This window comes from Marmota marmota, unplaced genomic scaffold (assembly GCF_001458135.2).
Source record: "Marmota marmota marmota unplaced genomic scaffold, marMar, whole genome shotgun sequence".
Lineage (NCBI taxonomy): Eukaryota > Metazoa > Chordata > Mammalia > Rodentia > Sciuridae > Marmota > Marmota marmota.
Genome location: NW_025999941.1, coordinates 18267415 through 18275991, shown reverse-complemented (window position 1 = coordinate 18275991; position 8577 = coordinate 18267415). Strand labels below are relative to the sequence as shown.

General features: G+C 45.1%; 1 protein-coding gene across 15 annotated transcripts in view; it reads left to right on the top strand.

Annotated features, from left to right (window-relative positions):
* The window catches only part of Magi1 (membrane associated guanylate kinase, WW and PDZ domain containing 1), a 612663-nt gene that overhangs the window by 438719 nt on the left and 165367 nt on the right, over window positions 1-8577 (top strand). The gene's annotated exons all lie outside the window — the stretch shown is intronic.

Below are 8577 nucleotides of genomic sequence, written 5' to 3'. Positions count from 1 at the left end.
CGGGGACCGGCCCCGGGACGGAGGAGGAGGAAAGGGACGGGAGCCTCCGCGCCAGGGAGCAGCTGGAACGCGCCGCCTCGCCTCCTGCCAGGCGTTCGCCTCCCCACCTCCCACCTCGGCCAGCTGGCGGCCGCGTCCCTTCCCCGAAAGCTCCCGCGCCGGCTCGCCCGCGGAGGCTCCAGGCCAGCCATGTTTTCCCGGGAGAGCGCGGCGCAGCGCAGGGCGCGCAGCCTGGCGGCCTGGGCAGGTGGAGGGACACCGCGCGCCTGGCGCTCCCGGCGCCTCTGCTTAGGGATCCTCCGCTGGAGGACGGTTGCCTAAGGCTCAGGAGCCAGGATCCCGTCCTCCGTGCTTTCTCCAGCTCCCGCGGTCCGCATTGGACCGGCCTGCGGCCACTTGAGGAACTGGTGGCTCACCCCACCCCTCCAAGAGCCTGTAGGTTGAGCATCCTCCAGAGTGGAGTGTGCCTAGATCCGGCCTCAGCTGGAGAAGACGGAAAGGGGCTGGGAAGGGGGAGGCCCTTTTGTGCAAAGTCCTATTGTACGGTCATCTTTCTCTCCTGGTCTGAGCCTCAGGAGGTCCCCAGTATAGGAAGAGCGATGATCGGAGTACCCCAGACCTTTACTGCTTGGATGCCAGCTGTCCCCTCCCCGCCTTAATGGGGAATCTTCATCTAGTGGAAGGTTGCTTTGAGGCCCCGAGAGCTCCTTGTCACCCGGGATCGGGATGCCCCCAAGTACCCCATGGCTCTGGTCTCCATGGCGTCCCTGCCCACTCACAGGAAATGTGACTCTTGGCAGTTGTGCCTGACTTGCCAGGAGCAGAGTGGATCCGCATCACCAGCTGGGAGGTTATAAAGACCTTGGCTTGAAGAGCTTTTGGAAGGGAGTTTTGGAGTCCTCCAATTACTCCAGTTACTCCCCAGGGGAACATTGTCCTTAATTTTCTTCTAGAAGTGAAGCCCCATCATTGGCCGTTTCAGTAACGTGGTGTTTGAATTCCAGGCTCTGCGTTGAGATTTTCTTTGTGTGTGGACACAAACACCTGAGATGGTGGTTTTTTGGTAGAGTTTCTGAGTATAGGTGTTTCAGTTCTTTACACATGTCATTCTCTTAACACAGCCGGAAACAGTGCAGTCCCCACTCCACAGGTAAACAGGAGCATAGTGATATTGGTTTTTTTTTTTTTTTGGTCCCAGAGATTGAACCCAGGTGTAATTTGTGACTGAGCCACATCCCCAGCGTTTTTATTATTTGTAAAAATTTTGAGAGAGAGTGTGACTGAGTTGCTGAGGGTCTCACTAAGTTGCTGAGGCTGGGCTCAAACTTGGGATCCTCCTGCCTCAGCCTCCTTAGCCACAGGAATGTCAGGTGAGCACCATCATGCCTGACTCTCACATGCTGGGATTTGAATCTAGGCAGTATCATCACACAGCTCAAGTTCTTATCCCCACCTGTATGCACAAAGTAAGCAGTAAAACTTCTCTCTGCTTCATCTCCCTCTAACCATAGAGTCAGATAGATGTGAGTTGAATCTGGAATCCAATATTTACAGAATTCTCTAGTTATCTTCTACAAATCCTGCATGATATATGTTGTACAGTCATAGATACAAAGTGACTAGCATGATTGATAAACATAAATTATCAGAGGCCTTTGGAAGGGAACAATAGCATAGTGTCTTGCCAATTATAGATTTTGAAGCAGAAGATTTTGAATGAACTTGGGAAAAAAGTACCTAAACTTTTCCAAGCCTCAGGTTCCACATCTTTAAAATGGATTGTTTTGCATGAAGTTAAACCCAGGCAAGGCCTAGCAAATTTAATATGTACTCAAAAACTAGAGTAGATGAGTATTGTTTTGTAAATCACTGTAGGCTCCTGTATTTTGTATGTTTTTATTTTATAATATGGATAAGCATAGTGATGTTTCAACTTTACTTCTTTTATGGGGTGGGGCTTACTGAGGATCAAACACAGGGGCACTTGGCCACTGAGCCCCATCCCCAGCCCTATTTTGTACTTTATTTAGAGCCAGGGTCTCACTGAGTTGCTTAGGGCCTCTCTTTTGCTGAGGCTGGCTTTGAACTGGCGATCCTCCTGCCTCATCCTCCCGAGCCACTGGGATTACAGGCTTGCGCTGCCGCGCCTGGCTCAGCTTTACTTCTTTAGCTGCAGTCCCTCATAGACATCTACAAATGTATGCTTCCATATACGTATACCACACTCATGTGTGCATGTGCCCATGTGTGTGCACACACACGCTGCCCAAACGTCTACATTTGAAATTAATGATTTAGTGAACTCTGATTTGTTCCATATAAGCTCTGTTTTGCTTGGCAAAGTGGTACCTGACTTTTAAGGGTTAGGGAAACTTCTAAGTTAATTTTAAAATCTTCTGAAAATCAGCTGGAAGAAGTATCACCATATCTAACAGTTGGAAGGAGAAAAAAGAAAAAAAAAATAAAAAAGATTGACTATCACTTTTACTTCCTTTCTAGGCTCTGAAAAACTGTAACATAATCTGCTAAACTGTTACAAATAATCAACTGGAATCTTAACTTGGTTAAGCACTTCTAGAATGATTATATCTTCTCTGATGTGGTTTTCTGGATGTTGTTAAGTGTAAAATAAGTCACCCAGTGAACCATTTTCAAAATACAGTGTTGGTGTAGAGTAACATGTTTTAGACAGCTGTTCAGGATTTGGCCAAAATATTTATTTATAAAAGAAGAGGCTGCTGTAAGAGCAATGCTTAAAAAAAAAATGTGTTAAGTGGAAAACACACACAAAGCACCCTCCCCCAGTAAGGGTCTGGTTAACTAGTAGCATGTACAGATGCTCCTGGGCTTGCAAAGCACATGGGGTGACATCCCCATAAACCCATTTTAAATTGAAAATATAATAAGTGAAAGATGCAGTTGAAGACTTGGAGATGTGGCTCAATGGTAGAATGTACTAGAACGCATGCCTAGCATGTGCGAGGTCCTGAGTTTGATGCCCAGGATCACACACACACACACAGATTTATTTGATGCGCCTGACCTACATAACATCCTCATATATCACCCTGGTGATCACGGGACTGACAGAGAGCTGCAGTTCTCTGCTGCCACCCAACATATGGCTAGCCGGGGAAAAGCCAAAATTCCGAGTGCAGTTTCGACTCCCTTCTAACCGTGGCACAGTCGGAATATCTTTGAAACACTTTTGCGTCAGGGACCATCTGTGCTTACGATGGAGTGAATATGCAGCTTTTGAAATAATGAGTTATTGTTTATATGCCGATATGCAACACACCGCTGAGAGTCATCAGCTCCTTGAAGGCAGGAGTTTTGTCTGTTTTGATCACCTTAGCAGCTCCGTGAATAGTGCTGGCTATTAGTTGCTCAATAAATGATTGAATGGGTTAATGTTATTGGGACCAAGTAAGTATCAGTGTATATAATTAGTGGCCATGCATGGTTTTACTTTTTGTTTATTTTTGTTGTCTTGGAAATTGAATATAAAGCCTTGTGTGTGCTAGGCAAGGGCTCTACCACTGAGTTATAGTTTCCTTGCCTTGGTAAAGCACCTGCAGCCCTGTGATGGGATATTAAGCATGTTTTGAGAAGGATCGGGTCCTACTGCATGGCAATTTCTATAGAGTAGATGGCCATCTTCTCATCTTTGGGACACTCATGAAGGATGCCCCACTGCTTTCCTTTGGGGGTAAAAATTCACAGTCCTCTGACACCGTACCCAGAACTTGATCCTTTTCAGAAACTCCATAGATGATTCAGGATGAGTAGATGGATGGAGGAGTAAGAGGCACCTAAGAATTTGGAATTGCATATAGTCAAGGCCAGTCCCCAGATAAGCAAGATTGGCTTCAAGATGGCACTTCTTGCTCTTTGAGCTACATCTTACATGTACTTCCAAATTCTGGCCCCCTGTAATTAGGCCCAGTAGAGAAGAGGTCTTCAGAGTGCAAGATGACACTTAGGAACACAAGAAGAACTCTCCAGAGTTGTATGTCGCTGTGTTTTCAAAAGTTACATTTGCAGTGCCGTGTTCACCTCCAGGGTTAATATATTAATATGATGTCAGGGTTATGTTCTCTTTCTCGTCTTGTCTTGCTTGGCTTATGTCATTGAAAGGCAGTTATAGACACTCTGTCACTTCACCTTTGCCTATATCCCCCATTCTTAAGTGTCTTCTACATACTAGGCATTTGGGGCTAGGTATCAACTCTTTTATGGACTTGTCAAGAGCAACATGGTAGGTTATGGGATATTTGTTTGTTGCATCTGTATTTTCAGTACGTGTCCATTTGTAATATTTGGGCACATAACCACTGAGCCACATCCCTGGCTCTTTTTTGTATTTTCCTTAGAGACAGGGTCTCACTGAGTTGCTTAGGGTCTTACTACGTTGCTGAGTTGCTCAGGGCCTCACTAGGTTACTGAGGCCGTCTTTGAACTCATGATCCTCCTGCCTCAGCCTCCTGAGCCACTGGGATTATATGCATGTGCCACCATGCCTGGTGCATCTCAATATTTCTGACAGCATATCTGTTCCTTATCATCTTTAGAAACTGGGCTGGTATTACGGGCCTTGGTGTCACTAGTAGCTGAGAGATGGCTCAGGACAAAAACAAGACCTTGTAACCATGTCTTACTACAGATGTGACATGAAAATCATCCAGACCAGACATCCTCCTGTCCTGGAGATGAAGAGTGACTGTCGATCCTTTACCTGTTATAGTGGTGATGTTCTTTGTTTTTCCTGTGTTCCAGTTAAGATTTATTAGGTGGTGAGAGGGTCGCTGAGTGGTAGACCATGCACAAGGTCCTGGGTTTCATTCAAAACAAAACAAAACAGAAAGATTTATTAGGCCATGCAAGCAATGAATTCCCTCCACTTTTTAACAGCATCCTGTCCAGAACAAAGCTCTGCTTCTTGAGCCCTTTTCCAAATCAAAAGTTATCTGACATATGCCCAAGTGCTATAAATCCCTTTATGGTCTCCTCTTACTGAGACCCCCCACCAAAACCCATGCTGTGCCTTCTCTCTCTTCAAGTGACCAACTGTTTCAAATGCAGGTGTGGTCCTCATGGTCTCGGACGCATTTGCTGTTTAGTTACTTAAAAACAGAACTTTCTAGAAGCCTTTAGATAATCTTTTCAAGTAAAATGCAGCATGTTAAAGTAAAATGATAATCATTACAGAGGGTCTGGAAAATATACAAAAGTGCAAAGATTATGGAAAATTTCTTAATCATTCCAGTATCTAGGAATAATCATGGTGAACTTTCCAATCCATCTCTTTCATATGTCCACATCTATATATGATTTTTCACCAATGCCCACCCACAAGGCATACATAATTGGTGTCATATATTTAGTTGAGTATCCTGTTTTGTTTTTGTTTTTTTTTTTTAAATTTAACGTGAGTATCTTCTTATATAATCCAAATTTTCTCAAATACTTTTTTTTTTTTTTTGGTACCGGAGATTGAATCCTGGGGTGCTTATGCTTAACTACTGAGCCACATCCCCAGCCCTTTTTATTTATTTTATTTTATTTTGAGACAAGTTGTCTCTAAGTTGCATAGGCTCTCACTGAGTTGTGGAGGTTGACCTTGAACTTGCAATCCTCCTGCCTCAGCCTCCTGAGTCATTGGGATTGTGAGCATGTGCCAGCGTGCCTGCCTTCAAATACACATTTTAAATTATTGAATAGAGTCTTTTTATCTGAGAATAGAAAGTTTGTTAATCAATTACAATGATCAGTTTCTTCTTTTTAAATAGCTATGGTTACATGCTCTTGTTTTGCTGCGTGCTCACATTCGTGTTTCTCTCAGGTAGATTTTCCTAGAAAATTATATACTTTTTCAAAAGATCTTCATTTGTATTGTCTATTTTTCAAAATAAAAAAAAAAATTGTTTTGGCAGGACTGGGGATTGAACCCAGAAGCTTTCTACCTCCTAGCTACATCCCCAGCCCTTTTTAAATTTTATTTTCATTTATTTTTGTCTTTTTATTGTATTTATTTATGTATTCACTTATTTATTTAGTGGTACTGGGGGATGAACCCAGGGCCTCCTGCATGCGAGGCAAGCACTCTGCCACCAAGCTACATCCCCAGTCCTCTTCTTATAAAAAAATGTATTTGGAGGCAGGTCCTCCTAAAATTGCTGAGGCTGGCCCAGAATTTGCTATCCTCCTGCCTCAGCCTCCCCAGGAGCTGGGATTCCCGGTGTGCCACCATTCTTAAAGAAGCATTTGGAGTTATAACCACCCAGAGACTTAGCAACAGTTGGAACTCTTTGGGTTTGCTACACAGGAGGGAACCCGGAAGCCCTGGCTCTGCCTGGCTCTTGTTCTCTACAGATCTGTCTCCTCCCTCTCTCACCAGTCAGCAAGGCTGCATTTGCTGTCCCCAAGTGGAATGTAGGAGAGGGGCAGTTAGCAGTGGGGCAGGAAGGATCCTGCCTGGAGGGTGCCCCCCAGGGTGTATGAACTGAAACCTCTTGAAGGGCAGATCTGATAAGGCCTTACCTCTCTCTTAGCATCTACCAAGCAGCTTTGTGAAATGCCCTGTCAGTGTTTGTTGAATGAATAGATGATAATCCCAATCTAGATATCAAGTATAAAGCAACCTGCAATATCAAAACTATTCTTTCTTTCTTTTTGGTGGTACTGGAGGCTTAAGGGGTGCTGTACCACAGAGCTACATCTCTAGCTGTTTTCATTTTTAATTTTGAGACAGTGTCTCTTGGAAGTGCCCAGGTTGGCCTCAAACTTTCATCCTCCTGCCTCAGCCTCCTGAGTTGGTGACATTACAGGTGTGCGCTACGACATCTGGCTCCAAAGTCTTTTCAATACAGTTCTCTTCCAAACACAAATGTAAAAGCGTGTAACCCTTTACATTCTTTAGACTCATTCGTTCCCCATTCTGAAGGTATTTATTGAGGGCCTGTTTTTGCTGGGTACTATTTTGTGCCCTGGGGGTACAGCACTGGGCTGAATCAAATTTACATATGGAGCATGAGTATAGAAAGTGAGAGCCAAAGAAATTTGAAATGCAGGTATGCTGCAGTGTCAAACACCAAAGCAGGATGAGAGATACAGAATGAAGGGGTTTGTCTGGGCTCAGTGGCCCTGCCTGTAATGTCAGCAACTCCGGAGGCTGAGGCAGGAGGATCGCAAGTTTGAGGCCAGTCATGGCAACTTAGCGAGACCCTATGTCAAAATAAAAGATAAAAAATAAAAATAAAACAGGCCTGGGGTAAATCATCCCTGGGTTCAATCCCTACCAATAACAATTAATAACAATAACAAGAAGTAGTTATCTTACAAGACACCTGCCCGTCAAACTAGCACTTTGCTTTAGCCCCCCAGAATGCCATGGTGAGGACTGAGGAGTACAGGGTCAGCCCTTCCAGGGTTCCTAAGGCACAGGAGGAAAACCACTGGAGAAGCCTGTGCATGGTAGACCACACCTGGAATCTCAGTGGCTCAGGAGGCTGGAGCAGGAGGATCGCGAGTTCAAAGCCAGCCTCAGCAGCAGCGAGGTTCTAAGCAACTTAGTGAGACCCTGTCTCTAAATAAAAATATAAAAAGGCTGGCTCAGGGCTCAGTGGTTAAGTAACCCTGGGTTCAATCCAGGAACCAAAAAAAAAAAAAAAAAACCCTCAGGAGAAAGGTTAATGAGAACCCATTGGTATGTAAACTGTATTTATATTGAGGACCAACTGTTTTGTTTCCAGAAAGTGGGTCAGGGCTGGGCGCCCTCTTCATATGCTAACTAGTTGTACACAGCCTGTTGGAGTGCCAGGAAGCCGACCCCCTTTGTGTCTTGGAAGAGCGTGCAAAGCTGTGCCCTGCTTTTGATCTGGGTTGAGCTGCGCCGAGTTATTCAGCATATGTCTCCTTACACCCCTGTTATTGAGCACATATGCTTTGGCCCAGCATCACAGGCCCGGATGCAGGTTAAAAGGACATAAACGTCTTTTCTGTTGTTGTTCTTGTTCCCTGGAGAAGGAGCTATCCATTTCAGATGGCCCTTGGCAGGGTTGGGGGGTGGAGTTTTTATTTTTTCCCCCCTCTTTGGATGGTAGCGGTCTGTGTGTCTTGTTTCATAAAAGAAAAACACTGAGGACCAAATACAGAGAGAAAGTGGCTGCTCTGGGGCTGGCTACTGCCTGTCCCATCCACCTGGCCTGGACAGGAATCTTATTCTCCAGGGGTTAAATGAGAACAAAGCATTAAGTGGGTCTTACTGAAGAGCCTCACTTTGAGGCTGTGATTAATTTTTCAGCTCAATTACTTGCTTCTTTTTTGGGGGGGGGGAGTTGTGTACTGGGGATTGAACTCAGGGGCACTTGACCACTGAGCCCCATCCTCAGCCCTGCTTTGTATTTTATTTACAGACAGGGTCCCACTGAGTTGCTTAGGGCCTCGCTTTTGCTGAGGCTGGCTTTGAACTCGTGATCCTCCTGCCCCAGCCTCCCAAGCTGTTGGGATTACAGGTGTGCGCCGATATTTGCTTTTATTATGAAGTGAACTGCGCTTCTAGAGACTCTTCTGCAGGAT